Genomic DNA, 23,890 nt, shown 5'->3' on the forward strand with positions numbered 1-23,890 from the left:
GCATTAGTCATTAATTCCAGCCGTATCTATCAGCCCTCTGATCTGGGCTAGGACCTGGGCTTGATCTCGGGCTCAGAGGTCCCTACTGTTAGGAACAAATGCTTTCCTGGGGGAGACCAACTTGTAAATGGCCAACCGGCTGTGAGTAAGTGGAATAAGGACTGACCTTAGAACATCAGTACCTACCCCACTAGGATGTGAGCTCCCAGAGCGAGGGATTTTTGTCTGTTCGGTTCACTGTTATATACCCAGCAGCCTATAGATCAGTATCTGGCACATAGTAGGTGTTTAATAAGCATTTGTTGAATAGTTGAATAAACAACTCTGGCCTGGGAATCTGACTCTATGGATGGGTAGCCTGGGGGTGGCTCTTGAAGAATGGATAGACTTTTAAGCCAGTCCCTTGGGGATGGGCATATGAGATAAAACGCCTTGTATGAGAAAGACACAAAAATGTGCTGCGTACTCACGAATATTGAATCAAGATGTGAGGAAGACTGAAACAGCTCCTGAGGTGCTGTGAACATGGCCAAGGGCCCTATTGTACAGCCATAGAGGTCCAAAATGGGGTGCACAAGGTGCTCCATTCATGTAGAAAGAACATTCTAGAGCTTTTCTGTAAACTTATTTTTACCTTTTTTGTAAAAAGGAAAAAAAAGTTTAAGTTCTACTAATAATAAATAGCCTGGCATCTGTGCCCTCGTGTTGCCTGCGGTGTGATAGGTCACGTGTTCCGTATCCCAGGTCTGCTGTGAAAAAGCAGCATGGAGTCCACTGTGTGGGCTTAGCTGACAATGGCACCCCCATCTCCAGTGATGGTTCTAGTCAACCTGCCACAGGAGTCATCCAGGCACTTAATATTATAAAGGCAAAGTCTTTACATTATAGAATCTTTTACAAAGCTTACTATTGACAAAGGCAGGGGTCACAAAAATCTTTTGTACCATACAGAAATTTCCTGGTTGTTTCATAGCAAAATACTTCATACCCCCTTAAAGATGGGTTTTACTTTTGCCTGTTAAGAAAAGACAAACGATCCAAATGTGCTGGGTCTTTCTGTGACAGCAAGGTATGTTATCCAGCAGATACTAAAAAAAATACGTAGTACCACAGGTAAAGATGTGGTTTTAAGACCGAGTGAGGTGACCCCTTTTGGAAAGAAATGTGCTGGAGAGGCAGCACTTTGCTGACAGGTATTCTGGAATGATGTTGTTGACGGAGTGGTTCTCAGAGTATCACCCGTCTATCGTATGTATGCATTTAAAAACGGGGGAATAAAACTTTTCAACTTGTTTTAAAATTTTCTAAATTCTGAATTCACTTGTCAAAAATACTGAAAAAAAAAAGATAACACCTTCTGACTGGTTTGCATTAAATGACATCGTTAAACCAAATTTCAGCAAAAAACTTCCGCACCGAATTGAAAACTGCACTTACAATTTAGCCAGTGCAGCCAACCACACACCTCTTCCCTGTGGAGCTCCCGCTCTTGGGAGGTGTTTTCTTCAGCCATAACAAGCATTGAACCAAGTGGACAAATGTGAGTTTAGTACCAGATTCTTACATGAATGGATCACAACATTAAACCAAGATTAAAAAAATTTTTTTTCATGTTTATTTATTTATTTCGTGTGTGAAACATAGAGATGGAACAGGGGAAGGGCAGAGAGAGAGAGAGAGAGAATCCCAAGCAGGCTCCACACTGTCATCACAGAGCCCGATGCAGGGCTCGAACCCACAAACAGTGAGATCATGACCTCAGCCGAAATCAAGAGTCAGACACACTTGACCCAACTGAGCCACCCAGGAATCCCTAACAAAGATTTTATTTAAAGATGAAATACATTTGGGGCACCCAGCTATCTTGGTGGAGCACGTGACTCTTGATCCTGGGGTCGTGAGTTCAAGCTCCACATTTGAGTGTAAAATCAAAATTTTTTTTAAGAATTAAAATTATTTTCATTTTATTTAAAAAAAAATTTTTTTTTAACGTTTATTTATTTTTGAGACAGAGAGAGACAGAGCATGAACGGGGGAGGGGCAGAGAGAGAGGGAGACACAGAATTGGAAACAGGCTCCAGGCTCTGAGCCATCTGCCCAGAGCCTGACGCGGGGCTCGAACTCACGGACCGCGAGATCGTGACCTGAGCCGAAGTCGGACGCTTAACCGACTGAGCCACCCAGGCGCCCCTTAAAATTATTTTTAAAAAAAACCTTAAAATAAATACATAAAAATAAGACACATGTAACCAGAATTTTTGGCAATAATATGATTAGAGCAAGAAGCTTTTTTAAAAAAATGTTTATTTATTTACTTTTGAGAGAGAGAGAGAGCATGTGAGCAGGGAAAGGGCAGAGAAAGAGGGAGAGAGAGAATCCCAAGAAGGATCCATGCTCAGCACAGAACCCGACGAGGGGCTTGATCTCACAACCGGGAAATCAGGACCCGAGCCAATATCAAGAGTCAGAAGCTCAACGGACTGAGCCACCCAGGTGCCCTAAGAAGCTTTCTTTTAAACCATTAAATAAAATGAAAACAAAGCATAAAACAGTATTATTTAATCTTGTTTTTTTAGTTTCTATTTTTTGGTAATGGGTTTTATAATTCATCCTCTATATTTGTATGTGGGCTATGCATATAATTTATAAATAAATATATGCATATGTTGGTTAGATTGCACGAACTTTGCTTTTCCTAGTGGGAGGCCGAGATTCAGCCGTGGCTGAGAATGACCAGGACGCTAGGGAGTGTTTCCAGAGGGAGGGACAGGATCCATTCGAGGCCACGTTGGAGTCTGGAGGCCTGGAGTCTCGAGGGAAGACTGAACTTTGGTCCTGACTGACTCAGGAGGGAGCCTGACCTGGGCCTGGGGCTGAGGGCAGGGAGGAGTAGGGAGGGGAGAATGCCAGAAGTTCTGGACAAGGCAGGAGTGCACACTTTGGTAATAGATGGGATGGGGTGGGGAGAGCTTGGGAGGAAACCATGCTGTTGCCCAGGACCTGGTCCCTGTGACGAGGTCCCGTCCAGGCTAGCTGGCCCCGAAGGCCCAGACACCGCGTCCTCCAGCCTTATTCTCCTGCACAGCCCTTCTGAGCCAAAGAGGGCTCACAATGTAAGTCCTCATGCCAGCAGCCAGTGGGGGGGTGGCCAAAGCCCCATGTCCCAGGCCGCTGGGTCTGGAGGTCGCCCTGGCAACAGGCTGTGTTGTGATGCTTCACAGAGCCAAGGGCTTGTTAGTCAGAGCCACACAGGAAGGTCCCCTCTGACCCTGGCAAGGCCGGCAGGCCAATCTGGACACTCCTGGGAATGGCCCAATGACAGACCATTGTCGGGCCTTGTTACCAGACCAGGAGAAGAGCAGCTGGCCAAAGGAGAGAGAGGTGGGTCCAGCAGGGATCGGGGTTCCGAAATCATTCAATTAACAAACTGTGCTCAGCCAGCAGGCAAATCAGGCCTCGCCTCGGGTGGGGAGGAGGGGTCCCTGTGTACCATGTGAGATGTGATATCAGAGGTGGGCACCAGTACAGCTAGGACATGTCCTTCCAAATAGGCCTCAGCCCCTGAAGCCGTCCCCTTGGGACGCTGCTGCCCTTACACCAGTGATGAAGCCGGGGTGCCTGCATTTCAGGACTCTGCATGAGGACGGCTTCAGATCGGGGCCGCTGTATTCTAGTCCTGCTGGAATAGACAGTTCCCCTTTTCCTGGGCCTCAGTCTCCCCATAGCCTGCCAGCAGGTTGCCCAGGAAGACCTGCCCCCATCACCCCCTCAGAGCCCATCTCTCTCATCCCGCCCCAGCAAGCCCCCACGTCACACTGAGCTTTGTCAGGGCCACCTGGGTCTCCTCACTTCCACATTACTGAGAATGCTGTTCCAGTCCGCCATTCCTGCTACAGGGCCTGTGATGAAGGCAATGAGCGAACCTGGGCCCAGTCACCCCTCCCAAGACTGGATTAATGTCCCCAGGCAGTGGCCCCTTCCTGCTGTGTCCAAACCTCCCCCCACAGCACACACACAGTTGCCCCTAGGGGCACAGTCTCCGAATGACTGGCCTCGGTGGAGCCACTTCCCTCCCTGAGTCTCAGTTTCCTCATCTGTGGAAGGAGGGTAGTGAGAGTGACCTCACAGGAAGGCATGCACGCAGAGTTAGCTCCCATGCTTCTGATCACATTTAAGGAATTATTTTTATTATTAACGTGGGCGTCTCTTGTTGGCCTTTTTAGGCTGTTTGAAGAATAATTTGGGCACGGGTCAAACCCCACTTCCCTTGATCCCCTGTGGGCTGAGGAGCTGCGGGGGTGGGCGGTGGGAAGCCACGCCCTCCAGGAACATGCCCCTCAACATGATGTCAGGAAGCGTGTCAACAGCAGCGCAGACCTGAATCACGAGGCCCTCCCCATCCCCTGGGAGCTCCCAGAATAGATCCAGGAGCCCTTCCCACAAGCGGCCCCCGAGCACTGGGAAAGCAGACAGGCCCCAGTTAGAATCCTGCCGATGACTCAGAGCAGGTCACCTGAGCTCCCCAACAACCCCCAGCCGCTCCTCACCCCTACCTTCTTCCTGGACTCCCCCTCCGTGAATCTCCCCGCCCCAAGGCTTCCATCTCAGCGGGCCCTGTGGTTTCCTGCTGCCACGCTCTTTCTACAGAAAGGTGCCCATTTTTTTTACCCCCTCTCACCCTCTGCCTCTGGCAACCACCGATCTGTTTTCTGTATCTATGACCTTGGATTTTTCTAATTATCATTTTTTTTAAAAGATTCCACATATAAGAGAGATTATACAGTATTTGTCCTTTCTCTCTCTGGCTTATTTTACTTAGCATAATACCCTCTAGATCCATCCATGTTGTCCTCGATGGTAAGATTTCATTCTTTTTTATCGCAGAATAATATTTCATTATAATATACATATATAATGAATATATATTATAATGAATATATAAGTATATATGTATATATATGTATATATGTATATATATGAGTATATATGTATATATGTATATGTATATATGTATACATAATGAATATATATGTGTATATATGTATATACACACATATATACATATATATGTATATACACACATATATGTATATATGTATATATATACATATATGTGTGTATATACATATACATATATGTATATATACATATGTATGTATGTACATATATGCATATGCACATATATATGTACATATATATGTATATATACATATATATACATATATACACATATATATGTATGTGTATATATATGTATATGTATAATGTGTATATATGTGTGTGTATATATACATGTATATGCACACACACATATGTACATATATGTATATATACATACATATATGTACATATATATGTACATACATATATATGTATATGTACATATATATGTGTATACATATATATATACATATATGTATGTATATGTACCAAACTTTTTTAATCCATTCATCCATTGATAGACACTTTGGTTGTTTTCCATATCTTAGCAATTGAAAATAATGCTGCAATGAACCACAGGATACATGTATTTTTTCAAGTTAGTGCTTTTGTTTTCATTGGGTAAGTACCCAGAGGCAGAATTGCTGGATCATATGGCAGTTCTATTTTCAACTTTTATTTTTAATTTTTTGAGGGCTCTCCGTCCTGTCTTCCACCGTGGCTGCACCAGGTGACATTCCCACCCACAGTGCACGAGGGCTCCCTTTTCTCCACATCCTCGCCAACACTTGTTATTTTTTGTCTTTTTGATGACAGCTATTCTGACAGGTGTGAGGTGGCATCTCATTGTGGCTTTGTGGCTTTGATTTGCATTTCCCTGATGATTAGTGATGCAGAACATCTTTTCACGTGCTTGTTGGCCATCTGTGCATCTTCTCTGGAAAAATATCTCTTCAGATCGGCCCATTTTTTAAACCAAATTGTTTGGGTTTTTTACTACTGAGCGGTATGAGTTCTTTATATATTTTGGATACTAGCCCTTTATCAGATATATGATTTGCAAATATTTTCTCCCATTCAATAGGTTTCCCTTTCTTTCTTTCTTTTTTTTTTTTTTTTAAGATTTTATTTTTAAGTAATCTCCACACCCAGTGTGGGGCTTGAACTCATAACCCTGAGATCAAGGGTTGCACGCTCCACTGATGGAGCCTGCCGCCAGGCTCAGGGTTTTCCTTTCATTTTGTTGATGGTTTCCTTTGCTGTGCAGAAGCTTTTTAGTTGGATGTAGTCCCACTTGTTTCTTTCTACTTTGGTTCCTAGTTGCTCGGGCTGTTTCCTCTGCTTGTCTTCTCGGGGCTGCTGAGCCCAGCCACTGCCACCAGGAAGCGTGCCCAGCCTCCCCCAACTGGAGGGGAGCTTTTCCTCAGCACCTTGTAGGTGGCACTTTAGCACATTTTTTCAAGTTGATTTATTTAAATTGAAAGAGAGAGAGAGAGAGCATGAGCAGGAGAGAGGCAGAGACAGAGGGAGAGAGCCCAAGCAGGCTCTGCGCAGTCAGCTCAGAGTCCGATGCAGGGCTCCGTCTCACGACCGCTGTGAGATCATGACCTGAGCCGATATCAAGAGTGGGACGCTTAACCCGCTGAGCCACCCAGGCATCCCTGTACGCATCCCTTTAAAAAACTTCAAATAGGAGCTCCAACTCGGCGCGTGCGGTGGGAGCAGTGCCCTTCAGATGCAGCGTCCCATCTTCTTCTGTGTGTTTTTTTTTTTTTTTTTTCAACGTTTTTTTATTATTTTGGGACAGAGAGAGACAGAGCATGAACGGGGGAGGGGCAGAGAGAGAAGGAGACAATCAGAAAGAGGCTCCAGCTCCGAGCTGTCAGCCCAGAGCCTGACGCGGGGCTCGAACTCACGGACCGCGAGATCGTGACCTGGCTGAAGTCAGACGCTTAACCGACTGCGCCACCCAGGCGCCCCCCATCTTCTTCTGTTTTACAGATGAGGAAACTGAGGCTCAGAAAGGTTGAATAACTTGCTCTGGATAGTCTGCCACCCTAGGACTTGAAGCACGCAGACACAGAAGTCCCTGTGCTTTTCTACACCCCCCCCCCCACCCCGCCCCCTGCGCATTCCCATTTCTGGGCTCTCCTGGTCTTAACCAGACAATTGAAGATAATGTCCGAAGGAAATCGGAGTTGTAAAAGATTAAAACTTAATCCAAATGACTCTCCAACTAGCCAGTGACTCTTCTAAGTTTGTTCCTCCACACACTGTTAGCATTATAAAACTCTCTCTCTTTTTTTTTTTTTCTGGTAGAAATAATAGTTCCTAAAACAAAATATCCTCAGTGAACTCAAAGGACCTGAGAGAAATACGGAAGTCCGTTGTCCCCTCTTCATGAGCCTGGACCTGCTCCACACAGGGACTAGGCAAGTCCTGTGGGGCCCAGCTGACAGCTTGCCCAGCGCTAGGGACAGTGTGTGACCGCTGTGTTCACACAGGGCTCGGAGGGTGAGGTCCTTGCTCATTTCACGCTTACAGCAACCCAGCTATGTGGGCCCCAGTACCCTTATGCTGTGGGGTGAGGGGGAGACCGAAGGTCAGAGAGGTTGGAGGTGACCCCACGGATCTTCCCAGCTCCATAACTCGCGTTCCCAGCCTAGCAAGTGGGGACCTTCCCTCCCACTGTGGCTCAGGACCTCTGCCTGGGAGAAGCATTAGGCCTCTTGCTAGGGGATCTGCCTTGGAGAGGCCTTTCTTGGGACTCTCCCTCCTCCCAAAGGCCACAGGGCTGGCCTAGCCCCCAGCAGCTCCCAGACTGGTCCCTCCCCTGTGGTCACATGGATGGTGGCGCCCCACTGGTACACTGGAGGCAGTTATCGAAGGGAGAGTCAGGAGCCTGCGGTTCGGATCTTTGCTCTGCCACCTATTTGCTGTGCCATGACTCTGGGCCTCCCGGGGATTGTCTCCCTGGTAAAATGAGGGTATGTAGGTGACTTGGGCAGGAGCACAGCGAGCCTCCCCTGGAAGAGAGCCGAGTCTGAGATCAGGGTGGAAAGGCAGACAAGAGAAGGTGGCCCCGGAAGCCAGGCCATTCCAGGTCTGGGTCAGGGAGCTGCATGAGAGCAAGGACGTGCTTATCGGTGCTAGGACAACCTCAGGGCACATGACTCCTCTCCTGTGGGTAGAAGGAAGAAAGAGCTTTCTCCTTTGGAATGTAGCCCTCCGCCTCCCCCAGGCCGCAAGACACAGACCTCCAGCATTTGGGCTGAATTAAGAGCCTCAGACATCAGCTGCCTCTGAATCACGGCTGCTCTGAGCCGAGCCGGGGAGGCACGTAGGAGCAACATCCTGGACGGTGATTTTCACACCGTGTCCTATAGGCTCTGGGGGACCTCGGGTGTGCAGTTCCCTTTATGTGTGTTATATATGAGCTTCCTCTTATTTCAAGCGAAGAGAAAGTGCTGCATGCCAACAGAGGAAGGAAAGGAATGAGCTGAGTTCCAGAGAAGTCACACGGCCAGAATGGCCTCTCTGGGCCAGGCTTGGTGCCGACCATGAGGATTCCGTGGAAGCCACAACAGACAGGGCTCCTGCCGTCGAGGTGTTTAAGGTCTGAGGAGATGACAGCGATCGATAAGAGCTCATACATGGGGGGCACATGGGTGGCTCAGTCGGTTGGGCATCCGGCTTCCGCTCAGGTCATGATCTCGCGGTCCGAGAGTTCGAGCCCCGCGTCGGGCTCTGTGCTGACCGCTCGGAGCCTGGAGCCTGCTTCGGATTCTGTGTCTCCTTCTCTCTCTGCCCCTCCCCCACTCATGCTCTGTCTGTCTCTCAAACATAAATAACACTTTAAAAAATAAATAAATAAATAAATAAATAAATAAAGAGCTCATACGTGTAACCTTATGTAGCCTGTCATGCAATCTACACATATCAACTCTCATGACAGCCTTCTGAGGTTAGTAAATCCCCCATTCACAGATGAGGAAATTGAGGTATGAGAGATAAAACGATACACCAGGCAGCTAGGACGTGACAGAGCTGGGATTTGAACCTTACCTATCTGTCTCCAGAGTTTGTGCTCAGGACTACTACGTTACGCGGGTATATAAATAACCTATATAAAAAACCTATGTGTTTCCCCTATAGACAGGGGAACCCAGCTAAGCTGAGGTTGGGTGGGGAGCATTGTCAACAGAAGCTTCCCTGAGGAAGTGATGCTTGAGTTAAGATGGAAGGATGACATTGAGAGACGATTGGGGTTTTTTTAAAGTTTATTTTGAGAGAAAGAGCACAAGCAAGGGAGGAACAGAGAGAGAAAGAGAATTCCAAGCAGGCTCCACACTGTCAGCACAGAGCCCAACGCGGGGCTCGAAGCCACAAACCGTGAGATCACGACCTGAGCCGAAACCAAGAGTTGGAGGCTTAACCGACTGAGCCACCCAGGAGCCCCAACAGACAATTGATTTTTCACAGTGATGCCAAGACCATTCCCTAAGAGGACGGCCTTTTCAACGAACGGTGCTGGGGCAGCTGGATATCCACGTGCGGAGGAATGAAGTTGATCCCCTATCTCACACCATACACAAAAATTACCTTAAAATGGATCGACAACCTCAATGTAAAGACTAAACTTCTTAGAAGAAAATAGTTGTAAATCTCTGTGACCTTAGATTAGGCAATAATTTCTTGGATATCACGTCAAAAGCATAAGCAACAGAAAGGAAATTAGAAACATTGGACGGGATCAAGATTAAATACCTTTATGCTTCGGAGAACACTATCAAGAATGGGGAAATCTTTTTGCAAATCATGTATCTGAAATATATATGAAATTCTCATAATTCAGTAATAAGACAAATGTGAACATAGGCAAAGGATCTGGATAGACATTTCTCCAAAAAAGGTACACACAGGGCCAACAAGCACATGAAAATATGCTCTGATGTCATTAGTCATCAGAGAAATGCACTCCAAGCCGCAGCGAGATGTTGCTTCACAGGCACTACAATGGCTGTATATATATTTACAAAAAGACGTAATAAAAAGCATTGATGAGTATGTGGAGAAATTGGAACCCTAATACACTGCTAGTTGTACTGGAAAACAAAGCAGCCTCTGTGCAAAACAATCCGGCTGTTCCTCAAACGATTAAACCTAGAGTTGCCATATGATCTAGGAATTCTACTCCTAGGAATACACGCAAGAGAAATAAAAACATATGTCCGCACGAAAATTTGCACATGGATGTTCATAGCAGCATTATTCATAATGGCTAAAATGTGGAAACAACCCAAATGTCCCTCAATTTATGAATGTATGAATAAAATGTGGTATCATCCATGTGAGGGAATATCATTCAGCCATAAAAAGAGGACAAGGTGCATCATCTACTACGATATAGACGAATCTTGAAAACCTCATGCCAAGTGAAAGAAGCCAGTCACCAAAATGTAAGACTCCATTTATAGGAAACGTCCAGAATAGGCAAATCTATAGACACAGAAAGTAGATTAGTGACTGGTAAATGAGTACAGGGTTTTAGACGGTGATGCAAATGTCCTAGAACTGATCGTGGTGATGATTACCCAGATCTGTGGACATACTAAAAACCATTGAATCACATGTTTTAAATAGGTCAATTATATGACATATGAATTATATGTCAATAAAGCTGTTATTTTAAAAAGAAGGAAGGATGAAGAGGCATTAACTGTGGACATGGAAGGGGCTGGGGCTTGGGGCACGTCTTCTAAAGTAAGGGGACTGTATGTGCAAAGGCCCTGTGGCTGGAAGCCTGGTATGTTGAAGAAAGCAAGAAAGACCAAGTGACAGGAGCTCATAGGGCAGAGGGGGAAGAGGGAGGAGAAAAGGCCGGAGGGCCAGCTGGGCTAGGTTGCCCAGGGTCTTGGGGACTATGGCATGACCTCAGGTCCACGTAGAGACAGAGGAATGCAGCTCCCACAATGGTGCAGGTGATGGCATTATGGCATGTAGTTCATCAGGCTCAGGCTATCCTGCACTTCCCTCCTCCTGACATCTTCCGTCTGCCTGGGGGACCCTAGGATAGGATGTGCATTCTGGAGGAAGTGTGGGAATCATCCGAGTCAGAAGTCTCTGCAGATGATGGGCTTTGTGGCAGAGCCAAGGTTTATGTCCCAGCTCTGCGACTGCTGTGGGGCTTTGGGCTACTTTTTCCTCTTCTTTCCTCTTCCTTCCTCTCTCTCAGAGCCCCAGTTTCTGCATCTGCATAGTAACAGCTCTTCCCGGTCTAGCCTCTTGAGAGGGCTGTGGCCAGGGGGGTCCATGTGATGGCGTCCAGTGCTTTGCAAAAAAAAAAAAAAAAAAAAGGTTTAAAAACGCAGACAAAGGTCATTGTCTATCTGCCGCCAGCTGCCTTCTTTCTGAATTCCAGGGTCCGCAGACAGTCGGCAAGGCTGCCGCACCCCCGCTCTGGGGACCATGGGTTTTTCTGAGGAGCTGGCTCTCATCCTGAGATTGGAGAGAAAGTCTCCGGCCTGCACGCTGTTCCTCCCCAGCTCCAGGGCATCGGGGTTGGGGTGGGGGGGGTCAGGGAGTGGGAGAGCTGGGAGCGGACAGGCTGTGTCCACGTCCCAGGAGCTGACTAATTGAGGGCAGGGGGGAGGCCAACTGTCCTGCGAGGCAGAGCTGAGCGTGGACTCCCGGGGATGAGCAGAGTCTGGGGCTTCGGCAGCTGGAATCTGCTGGCTTGCTCTTTGAACAAACACTGAGGCCCTGTGTGCAACCTTAGAGATCATGCCTGTCTAATACAGGCTCTGGATTAGAGGCAGCTGGGGCCCGGCGTCGGGGAAGCCTTGCATAATGCCTCACAGTCAGTCAGGGGCAGAGGAAGACAAGCTGGAAAAAGTCAGAAGGGGAAGGGGCTTGGAGGCCTTCTAATCTAAACGTCACACTGCACGCACGGAACGGGAGCCCATAAAGCTGATCCGTGATTAGAGGGATGGGTCCCCCCGTGGATGGAAAGATGGGCCGAGTGACCCAGGCTGCTCCCAACGTTTCTGTTGTCCTGACCCCTGAGGCCTCCTCCCCAGACCCTGGAGAGGAAGACACCTGGGGCCTCTTCCCAGTGTCCCATTTCTAGTCCTAGTCACCCCACCTTACACTCCCCTACTATGGCCTTTCCCACCCTCTCCCCGACCCCTCCTCCCAGTTCGGTGCCTGATGCGGGGCCTGCATTCCTAGGGTCAGGCCCCGAGCCCAGGATCTGGCCACCATATAACAGCACTTTGTGCGTCCCAAACAGAACCTGTCTCTGGGCCCTGGCACCACTCCCCACTCTCTAGTCTCCGTTGGTGATGGACACCATCACCTGCACGGTGCCCAAGCCAGCCACACACCTGGGGCCACCTTCCCCTGACTCCCCTTCATCTCTGAAACAGCCCCTGCCCTCGACAGGGTTCTAGTCTCCTTCTCTCTTGCCTGTATCCCTAGTGCCCTCCGAGCCTCCCCCTCATCTGCCTGCTCTGGTCCAACCTCCTCCCGGGAGCAGAGACACATTTGGGACATACTGTTCTGATCATACTCCTCCTCTCCTCAAAACCATTCCATGACTCCCCAGCACCCTCAGGGGAAAGCCTAGGCTCCCTAGCCTAGTGTTCAAGGCCCTTCCTCATGTCCAGCTGGTTCCTGCTGACGTGGTGAGCCCCTGCACTCCAGCTGTCTATCCTCGTTGGAGACAGGCTCCCACCTGGACTCCCGCGTCCAGACCTTGGCCCCCAGCTCGCCCTACCCAAGGCTTTCTTCTCCGCTAGTCTGCCTGGCAAACACCCACCCATTCTTCAAGGATCATGTCCCCAAAGATTTCCCCACAAAGAGTCTTGACCCCTCCCTCACTCTAGGACCCTATCCCACTGTATCCTGTACAGACCTTGATCTGAGCCCCTGTGACACAAAGCTTATAGCCCTCTGCCCAGCCTGGGAGCCTCTCAGCCCAGGGACCAGATCTTATTGGGCTGGGGTGGGGAAGGGAAAGCAAGGGAGGCAGGCAGGAGGGAGGGGAGAGGAAAGGATTTATTTCAGGTTCCTGCTTAATGCCTCCTCCCCCAGGAAGACGGGCAGACGGCCTCTTGCTTGCATTTCTGCTGGTGCAGTCACTGTTACTCAGGTTCACACAGTCTAGAATGAGCCCGGGGCCCTGGAAGAGCATTTAGGCGGCACCTTGTTTTACAGATGGGGAAAATGAGGCACAGGGATGAGCAGCCCCCCTGAGTGTCATTCTACCAGATTGGAGCAGAGCCATCTGTCTGACCCCAAACCCCATGCCCATGCCCTTTCCCTGCTCCTGCTGCCTGATGTTGGCACCTCTGGGTCCTGGGAGCACATCATAAAGGGGACTCTTCAACCCCGGAGCCCCAAGCCACAGGTTCCAGCCCAATGGGGCCAGTGGGGGCCTGGGAGCAGGTGGTGGGGAAGGGGCCTGAGCCTTGCGATGCACGCACACTGGGCTGACCCCTTTCCATCTCACTCCATCTCAGCCAGCCGGGACTATTTGTGCTTGGACCCCCTGATCACAGCTTCCACCACACTCTACAGAGCGAGGCCTCTGGGGCTTGAATCCCAGCTCTGGCAAGTTGTGAAAATGCTGTCACCTCCCTGTGCCCCAGCTTCCTCCTCTTGGAAATGGATACTTCACAAGGTTACTTTAAGGGCTGTGTGATTTCAATGAGCTGATTGGAGCCAATCGCTCAGCACGGCACAGGGCATTAAAGGACCCCCAGGCTGGGATTCCCTTCTCCCCTGCAGGCAGAGTTGCAGGCAGGGAATGGGGGAGGGGGACAAGGGCTGCCCCCCCCTTCCCCCGTGCTTCTGCTTTGTGTCATCCCCGGGGCTGGCTCATCACAGGGCTGTGTGACAGGCATGTTTACATTCCTGAGTACCCCAGACGACAGCGGCTGATAAGGATGTCTCTGGTCTGGGAGCCTCCGCAATGACTTTATCTCCCTAGATAGAGCTGGCTGGCCCCGGTTGGGGGACGGAGGGTGACTTCGGTTTCTGAGAAGCCTCCGAAACCATGTTTGCGCAGATGTAACTGAGTCCACCTGGTTCTGGTGGCGTTTCCCGGTCTGTCCTCCTTGACCCGGATCCTGCCCCCTGTGCCCTCTGCTGCCGCCCCCCCCCCACCCCCTGTCAATCACCCTTGACCAGATTCTGGCAAGCCTGCCCAGCCTCACTTCTCTTCTTCCTGCCTCTGGGTCAATCTGGGAGCAACCTGAGGGCAGCGTCTCCTGGGGACCCATCCCTGCAGGAAGCCGGGCTTCTCACACTTGATGTCCAACCAGCACTGACCCCTTTTCAGCCTCCCTGAAGCACACTCCTCCCCTTCTCCCTTGACCAAGTCAGAGACTGGAGCCATGTCTTGGGTCTTGTCCTTTCTTCCCAGCCTCACACACCTGCACCCTTCTAAGGAACACTCCCTCTGTGCCAGGCACTTTCCTTAATCCCCGGGCTCCTGGGAGGTACTGTTTTAATTCCCATCACAGAGGCTGGTGACCCGCCCAGGGGCACGTAGTTGCAAGTGACAGAGCTGGGCTCAGTGGTGGGCAGAGGACTGACTCCAGGTTCCACTGAGACATCTCGGGGGTGGGAGTGGGGTGTGGGGAGGAGCTTACTTAAACCAGGCTGGGGTGGCTCACAGGTTGCCTGGGAAGTGGGAAGGCTGTTCTTTTTACTCAGTGCTGTGTATCAAAAACCTAAGTGCTTGAAACAAGACATTCATTTTGTTCTCAAATCTGCGTTTGGGCAGGGCATGGAGGGGATAGTTCATCTCTGCCCCACTTGACATTACCTGAAATGGTTGCAGTCAGGAGCAGGAATCATTTGGAGAGTCGTTTGTGCACATGTTGAGCACTGAAGCTGGCTTAAGGTGGAGACCTTAATGGAGGCTGTTGGCCCAGAGCACCTACAGTGGCCTCTCCGGGTGGCTTGGGCTTCCTCACAATATGGCTGCTGGGTTCCAGAAAGAGACAGAGACAGACAGATAGAAGCCTTATCACATTTTAAGATTTAGCCTGGGAAGTTAATGTAGTATCACTTTTGCTCTATTCTGTTCACTGAGGCAGTCACAAAGTTCTGCCCAGTCAGAAGAGGGGCAATAACCCACATCTCTTGGTGGAGAATGACAAGGCTCCAGTATGTAGAACTGGAAATCTTCCTGAGGCCACATGTTTTGGAAGGTATGCTCTGCCACAGGGACCTCCTCCTCTGACCTCTCATGACTAGTCCCAATTTCCTGACCTGAGAAGGCAACTCCAGAGGCTCAGTTGATTCTTCTCAACTTTGGAAGCATGGTCCTAAGTGGTGGGAGTGGGGGGAGACCATGAGCCACCATTTACTCACTGTATGCTGGGCCCTACCTGGGCACAGTGGTCCACACCCCACTATGATCCTACTTGATGGTCAATGAGGCCCCCATTCACCAGGTAAGGGAACAGAGGTTGAAAGAGGTGAGGTGACTACCCAGGCTACAAGGAGTCATCGGCAAGTCTGGAATAGAACCCAGGTCAGGTCAGTGTGGCTCCAAACGTCCTGGTCTTACCCTTGCACAGGCTGTCCCCAGGCTCAAGGTAAGGAAGGGGTGAGAGGGTGAGAGGGTGAGGGACTAATAACATGGACTTTGGGATCAGAACAACTTGGGTTCTCACGGAAGCCCTTTGACCCTGGGTCAAAGGTTACTTCACATCTCTGAGCCTCAATTTCCATATCTGTCCAATGGGGTCATAACCTCTATGTCACTGAATTTCAAAACAAACCAGTGAAATAAAGTAATTTCTGCCACCAGCTTGGCACAGCCTGTGGCATGTCATAAATGAACCCAGAGCCCTCCTTAGACAAGACCCGCGCATCTGTGGGCCAGAGTGGGTGGTGGCTGCCTGGGGAATGGGCATTCTGCCGCTCACCAAGGGGGAGCCCCCGGCGCCCGGTGGCTCTGTGCAGGCAACCACAGAACCACATGTGGGGTTTACCACGGTCTGGCCAAGGCCGGAAGAACAAGAAAACACATGTGATGACGGAGGGTGGGCACCTGAGGTCGGAATGGGCCTCTGTCCTTTCTGGCATCTCCAGGTCGATTCAAACAAAGTAGGAGGGCTGTGTTTCCTCATCTGGAAAATGGAGACGATCACAAGCACAAAAGCCCCCCTTTTGGGGCTGCTTACCATGGGCCTGATGCAGATAGAGCAGCTCACCTTGTGAGCTCAGGGGATCTCACCCGACCCCGGCTGAGAGGGACACTGTGGGGCAGGAGCAGCTCAGATAGAAGAGGCAGCAGGAGCGCGACCAGGCCGGTCCTTTTCACCACTCTGCTCCCAGCCTCCCCAAACACACTGCAACGAGTTTATAAGGACTAGCCGAATTATGGACGTGGGTATGATTTCAACATTGTAAGCTGGAATGCAAACAGAACGGGCCCAGGGACAACCTAGGCTTTGACTAGAACTGTGTTCTATGAGGCTCTCCCCACCTCCCTGACCCTGGCCTTCAGCCATGTGTCTCCACTTACCCATCTGTTTTCTGGACAGGGGGTCCTTGTGAGATGTTATGTTGGCTTTATGAAAGAGAGAAAGAGAGAGAGAGAGAAGGGAGGGAGGGAGGAAGGAAGGAAGAAGGAGCGTAGAAAACCACTGAGGGGTGGACTGAAGTCCTAGGGTGGCAGGAACACTCCCCAGGGCACACAGTGGGCGCTGAGGCCCCACGTGTCCCAACGCCCTCACCAGCCTGGTCCACAACAGTAGCCCCGGGAGCCTCCGCCCACTTCTCAGAGGCCAAGCCTCAGGCCATCTGCTTCTTCACTCACATGGGACCTCTGACATCGGTACTTCTCAGGTCCAGGAAACCATGCTCCTGAAAGAGCCACTCAGAAGCCCCGTAATCCCCCAAGAGGAAAGCAAAGCAAAGCAAAGGACAACAAGGGAATGTTTGTATGTGCTCATACCTGCAGTTACATGCACTCATGCACACTGTGCACATCACACACGTGCAAGGCACACATTACGCACGAATCCGCCTGTACACACACTTTTGTAGATCTACACACACACGTGTGCACAAAGACGCAAAACACTTATTCCCCCAGGCACCCACGCATACACGCCACACCTATCCGTATTCCTACATTAAGGTGCACCTCCAAAGTACACACACACCTTACACGAACATACACGCATGTCTCATACACTCATATGGATTACCATCAGGCACAGCATGTATTTATGCAAAAAAGCACAAATGTGCACAAACATACATACATATATATACATACATACATATATATATGTATATATACATATATATATAAATATATATATGTATATATACATATACATATATATAAATATATATATGTATATGTATATATATATACATATATACATATATATATATTTACACACACCCAATCAGCATACGCTTCCACGGGTAAACAGATACATATATTCAATATACTTGCACCACGAAAGCTTACATATCAATGGACGCTCATGCAAACACACCCATTCCCATACAAATGTAAGTGCACATTTATGCTTCATTTCTACACAGGCATACACGGCAACACACAACACAGATACACAAGCATCCGTAGCTACACATCCCCGCGGTCCACACGTGCGTGTGCAAGCACACGTGCACACACACTTGCATGCACACGTCTAAGCTCCACACTGCACGCCAAGCGTGCACCCTGCCTTTTCGGGCTCCACTGTCGCTGAGCGATCCTGCAAAGATGCAAACACCTAGTTCCACTTCACCTGAAAACCCCCAGCCCCTGGGTGTGTGGGAGGGTGAGCCAGACGCCCTCCCTGCAGGGGGCACAGTGGAAAGTATGACCCAAGTTGACTTTTGCAATAAGAGCTAGAGGTGAGGGTTTTTTCCACCCTGTTACCTCACTGTGTCGGGAGGTGACCAAGGCCACCACTGCTAACCCACCTCCCATCCCCTCAAACCTCACGGGCGTTCGGGCCCAACACCAGAATTCCATGTTTTTAGTTTTCTCAGCAATGAACTCACCAACTCCTGACTCCAATGTGCCAGGCCCTGGGCCAGGCATGTGGGGCTGAGGGAAGAGCTGGGTCTGGGCCCTCCTCGCAGGGCTCACAGTCGGGAGGAGGGGTGGGGAGGGCTCTAGGTCAAGTCCTTTAACGTGTATTCACTTGATGGCCAATTTGCCAAGTGATCGATCTTTCAAAAGACTGGTTTGCTGAACACATCACCTTATCAATTTAGCGTTACTTTTTTCTTTCTGTTCACAAGTACACAGCAATTTTATTCGATGCATTGAAACTTGTTTTCATTTTGTCTTTGGAACAGCATCTCAAGGAATATTCAGATGTTCAAAAGCTGAGGGTCAGGGAGCGGTTTGGGTTAATAAAGGCACTTACTAGTTATAACTGGAGCAGGGCGTTCTGGAAGCCCTGTGGCATGGCAGGCCTCACGGGACCCCCGGCCCCCAGATGCATGTGACCTGTACCTGGGTTCTCACCTGGCTTCCCTGTGATCCTGGCCAGGTCCCTTCTCCTCCCTGATTCTCAGCTGCTTCACATACAAAGAGCTCATCTTTAGGGCCTCGCCGACAGTTAATGAGACCCTGGGGCTCCCTGGGACCTCCATCTCCCAGTGTGGCCTGCGTCCGGGCCCACGGGATGCAGAGGGTGCTGACTCTGTTTGGGGTGGCCTAGCCCTGCTCAGAAGTCAAAACCGTAAGTCTGCACTCACCCATACTGTGTGAACCGTGACATTTCTGGGTCCTGTCCCCAGCTCCAGGCAGAAGGGCCTAGTGTGCTGTGGGGGGCAGTGGGGGAGGAGCATGGGGCTGCAAAGGGTGGGGCGCAACTAACTTTCCTTTCCTGGTAACACGCTCGCTCGCTAACCTCATTTCCTTTTTCTGAAAGGAAATGCCATTGACATCACACAACTGGATTTTCAGTGAGGCCCAATGAGAGCTCATGACCCCCTCTCGGGCAAGAAGGATGCACGCATAAGGCGGGGTGCAAATCTCTCCGGGGTGGACGATCTCCGTGAGCTTCCCCCACCTCCGTCTTCCCCTGATTTGCCCCCCTTTGCTCCTTCAGTGCTGAGATTACTTGCCCCCGCCCGGATGGTGGAACCTTCCTGCACTCGCTCACACTATTCCCTCTACTGAGAACTCTCCCTTTTACAGGCACATTCCTGCCTAAGTTCACCCCTAGGGAGTCAGCTCTCTGGCTCTGCCCCCATCTCCACCTTGGAGGCAACGGATCCAAGTCTCCCTCTCCACTTCCCCAGCAAGGACATCTCACTGTGGAAACCTCTAAGCATGCACAAAAATACTCACACACACAAAATGCCTCTTCTTCACTCAGCTTCAACCCTTAGCAACTCAAGGTCACTCTGGTTTCTCTGATAGCCCCCCAACTCCTCCCCTATTGGATTATTTAGAGCAATTCCAAAACATCAAACCATTTTATCCATAAATATTGCAGTGTGCGTTTCTGAAAGATAAAGGCGTGAACAGAACACCGTTATCATACTTAAGTTTCTACAACAATTTTTTATTTTCATCCAATATTCAGTAGTGTTTACACTTCCCCAACTGTCTTGTAAATGGCCTTTTAAAGCTGGTTTGTTCGAAATTCAGGATCCAAACGAGGTCTGTACATTTCACTTGGTTGCTGGGTCCCTTAAACTTCTTTCAATTTGTAGGTTTCTCCCCCCTCTCTTATTTTTTTCTCACGTTCATTTATTGAGTAAACCAGGTTGTTTGTCCCCTGTAGTTTTCCCCATCCTGGACTTTCCCCACCGCATCCCCCGTGGTGTTAACATAGTCTTCAATCCCTTCCCTTTCCTGCAAATTGGCAATTAGATCTAAAGGCTTGATTAGATTTGGATCCTACTTCATAGGAGGAGTGTGTACTTTCCCCCAAAGGCACGTAGTGTTTGGCTGTCTGTCTGTCTGTCCTTTCAGAAGACTTTGGTGATCATTGCTTAGACCCACTATTTGGTTAGAGATTTGCAAAACAAGGATACTGTAATTTTATGGATCCTTCTCATTTACTAGCTAGAATACTTCCATAGAAAGAAACTTTCCTCATCGGCTCTGGGTTCTCTGAGGTACAATTTATTTAGGAAAAGTAGGATAAATATTGGATGCTTGCACCATGTTTATCAATTTTCAGAATAACGAGTTGGTTCTCTAACATCTTCTCCAAAGATGTCCAACAAGGATTTTGTTTGTTTTTAGTTTAGTTTTTGTTTTTTTTGTACCATGGTTGTCTCATAGTTTCTAATACAGTTGCTATTTCAATCCATTTTGTCATTATCCTTGTTATCATTCAAAGTGTCCCACATCTGGCCAGTGGGGACCTCTTTAATGGGTGTCTGAGTCCTTCTGACCTGAGGAGTGTTTATTAACTCCCTGACTTTCTAGTATGACAAATGTTCAGGTTTGCCTTCTGCATTTTCTGCCCAGACATGGAATCAGCGAGTTCTCCAAGAGGCTGTGGTTCTTTTAGTGAGAAATGGTATTTACAGACCATGACTCTGGATGCTAGGAGTGTTCAGTGCTGTTTGGATGACCATCCAGACCAAGAGCTGGATGCTTAACCAACTAATCTAGGTCTCTTCAGTGTACAGAGCTAGGAAATACTTCTTTCTTTCTTTCTTTCTTTCTTTCTTTCTTTCTTTCTTTCTTTCTTTCTTTCTTTTTTTAAGTTTGTTTATTTATTCTAAGAGTGAGAGAGAGAGAAGGAGAGCACTTGGGACAGGGGTCAAGAGAGGGGGAGAGAATCCCAAGCAGGCTCCCAGCTGTCAGCACACAGCCCCGTGCGGGGCTTGATCTCACAAACCGCGAGATCACGACCTAGGCGGAAATCAAGAGTCGGATGCTCGTCCCACTGAGGCACCCAGGCACCCGGAAATATCTTTTTCTTAAGAAAATATACATCAAAAGTTCATACTGATACTTGAACGAAAACCTAAGGCTATAGATCTTTTAGTTTAGGTTTTTGGCTTTATATTCGTATGTCCTTGTTTCTAATGCCGAAAAGTTTCACTTCTGACAATATTCACAAGATTACTTATTTGTTTCCTCTTACTTTCTCTACGTACGATAAACACCTCAGAGCAAAAAATACCAGTAGTATGACTAACTATATGATGCGTGAACACACTTGATGATTTGTTTGTTCTTTTGTCCTTAGAATATATATGCTACTGATGCAGTCAGGGCACGGGGTTTCCAAATCACTCGAAAGAATTCAATTCTGCATGGTGAAGCCATCAACTCAATATGCAGATTCATTTATTTCATTTTGCTTTTGATTTGGGGAGATTGCTTTTGACTTGTTTTGATTTAATTTTGCCTTTTGTTTTGAGAGAGAGAACCTGTGTATGTATGTATGTGGGAGTGGTGGGGAGAGGGAGAGCAAGAGAGAGAGAGAGAGAGTTTTTTTTAGTTGAGAACCTCCCCTTTAATGTTGATTTATTTTTGAGAGAGAGAGAGAGCGTGAGAGAGAGGGGCAGAGCGGGTGCGGGACAGGACAGGGGATCCAAGGCGGGCTCCATCCTGACAGCAGAGAGCCCGATGCAGGGCTCCAACTCACAAACTTTGAGATGATGACCCGTGCCACCCAGGCACACCAGAGAGAGAGAATCTTAAGCTCGATCCCACAACCACCATGACATCATGACCTGAGCTGAAATCAAGGGTTGGATGCTTAGCCGACTGAGCCACCCAGGCACCCCAGTTTTGTCCTATTTTTATGTAAAGCATTCACCTGGTTCTAAAGTTAAGCTAGAAGATGAGGCCCATTCATAGAGGTCTAGCTTCTGCCCTAATTCCCTTTACCACCTTTCCTCTGTCATCCAATACAAGACAATTTTGACATTTTATGTTTTCTGTTTTAGCTGCTTGTTTTAATTAAAGAAAACATGAATGTTTGCGCATTCCCTTCCCTTTCTTTGATAAGGGACAATGTACTGTATGCATTTTATTCCACTTTGCTTTTTCACTTAGCATCATACCCCAGAGGTTACGTCATCATCTGAGTGATCCTCCCCTGCCCTTTTCTAGATGCAGAACCACCCATTGTGTGGTCAGCTCACCCCTAGTGATGGGCATTTGAGTGGCTCTTAGAGTTTTACTTTCATAATGGTGCTTTTATGAATAGATATACGTGTATATCTTGTTTAATTTTTTCAGCGTATCTTTTTTTTTTAGTTTTTTTTAATGTTTATTTATTTTTGACAAGGAGAGAGACAGAGCATGAGCAGAGGAGGGGCAGAGAGAGGAGACACAGAATCCAAAGCAGGCTCCAGGCCCTGAGCTGTTAGCACAGGGCCTGATGCAGGGCTCGAACCCACGAACCACGAGATCATGACCCGAGCTGAAGTCAGATGCTTAACCGACTGAGCCGCCCAGGCACCTCTCCAGTGTATCTTTGAGGATAGATTCTTAGAAGTGGATTTGCTGAGTCAAAGGGTAAACACACATATATTTTTGCTAGAAGTTACCAAATTCCTCTTCATGTAGGGCTTGCAGCTTTTTGAATTTATTTTAAACATTTATTCATTTTTTGAGAAAGCGAGCAGAAGCAGGGGAGGGGCAGAGAGAGAGGCGGAGACACAGAATCCGAAGCAGGTTCCAGGCTCTGAGCTGTCAGCACAGAGCCTGACGTGGGTCTCGAACCCACGAACTGTGAGATCATGACTTGAGCCAAAGTCAGACGCTTAACCGAGTAAGCCACCCAGGCACCCTGCTTGCACTATTTAGTATTCCCATCAGGTGATCTAAGAGAGAGCCTGTTTCCCCACAGTCTTGCCAGCGAAAGACGTTGTCCAATTTTTGAGTTTTTGCCAATTTGAGAGATAGGATTTGGTACTTCGGCTTAGTTTTATTTATTTATTTTTTAAAATTTTTTTTAACGTTTATTTTTGAGACAGAGAGAGACAGAGCATGAATGGGGGAGGGTCAGAGAGAGAGGGGGACACAGAATCTGAAACAGGCTCCAGGCTCCGAGCGGTCAGCACAGAGCCCGACGCGGGGCTCGAACTCACAGACCGCGAGATCATGACCTGAGCCGAAGTCCGATGCTTAACCGACCGAGCCACCCAGGCGCCCCTATCCTCGGCTTAGATTTAATTGGTGTTTTTCTGATTATGAACAAGGTTAAATGTATTTTTGATATGTTTAGATTCTGGTTCACTTGTGGGTCCCCGGTGCCCAGCTGGTGCAGGTGAGGTTCTCGAGAGAGATTTCTGGAAGGAAGGAGAGAACAAATGAACAAACCAATGAGGAAATCAAGTCATGAAGAGGGTGGTTGATTTGCTGAAGCTCTTGTGTCCAATTATCACCAGAACTGGGGCTAAAATTTATCTCTTCCTCCCCGCCTCCGCTAATTAATTTTTTCTAGTCATAAAATGAGTAAAAGTTTATAGCAAGTTTGTTTTCAGACAATAAAATGAAGAGAAGTTTATAGAAGTTTCGGAAAGTACAGGGAAGTAAAAACCTAGGAAAAATTTAACCTTTCTGCCCCAAGTCAACCATTTTTAACATTTTAGTCTATTTCTTCCCAGTCTGTATGCATTTTTTTTTCAGTTATGATCATACTACACATATGGTTTTGTATTCTGTTCTTTTTCACTTAGTGCTTTTCCATGTTAAGAACAACTTGCAAAGATCATCTTAATGGTTGTACAATATTTCACTGTCTGAACAGACATGAATGCACTTAACCTTTCCGTTAGTGCTAGTCTTCTAGATTGTTTCCAGACTTGCTATTGCAAATAAATTCTGCCATGTTCATCTTTGTTCACATTCTAGATGTTTCCCCTTAGGATTAATTCCTGGAAGTGGAGCTCCTAGAATCCCAGCACTGAGTTCCAAGTCCAGGGCTTTTCTTGGCTGCTCTCGAAGAGGACTGTTTGTTAAGCT

At 48.3% G+C, this 23,890-nt stretch overlaps 2 long non-coding RNA genes across 2 annotated transcripts; one reads left to right on the plus strand and one right to left on the minus strand.

Annotated features, from left to right (window-relative positions):
• Positions 1-3,216: 3,216 nt before the first annotated feature.
• On the plus strand, positions 3,217-7,180 carry LOC109267099 (uncharacterized). The gene is made up of 2 exons (XR_002079950.2): positions 3,217-3,381; positions 6,943-7,180. It is a non-coding gene; the product is annotated as an uncharacterized LOC109267099 (long non-coding RNA).
• Positions 7,181-10,468: 3,288 nt separating this feature from the next.
• Positions 10,469-18,795, minus strand: LOC109267230 (uncharacterized). Its single transcript, XR_002079992.2, has 3 exons — positions 18,697-18,795; positions 14,774-14,934; positions 10,469-11,271 (listed from the first exon to the last, which is right to left on the minus strand). It is a non-coding gene; the product is annotated as an uncharacterized LOC109267230 (long non-coding RNA).
• Positions 18,796-23,890: the final 5,095 nt, after the last annotated feature.

The sequence above is a fragment of the Panthera pardus genome, unplaced genomic scaffold, assembly GCF_024362965.1.
Source record: "Panthera pardus isolate Hobbes unplaced genomic scaffold, ASM2436296v1 HiC_scaffold_12, whole genome shotgun sequence".
Classification (NCBI taxonomy): domain Eukaryota; kingdom Metazoa; phylum Chordata; class Mammalia; order Carnivora; family Felidae; genus Panthera; species Panthera pardus.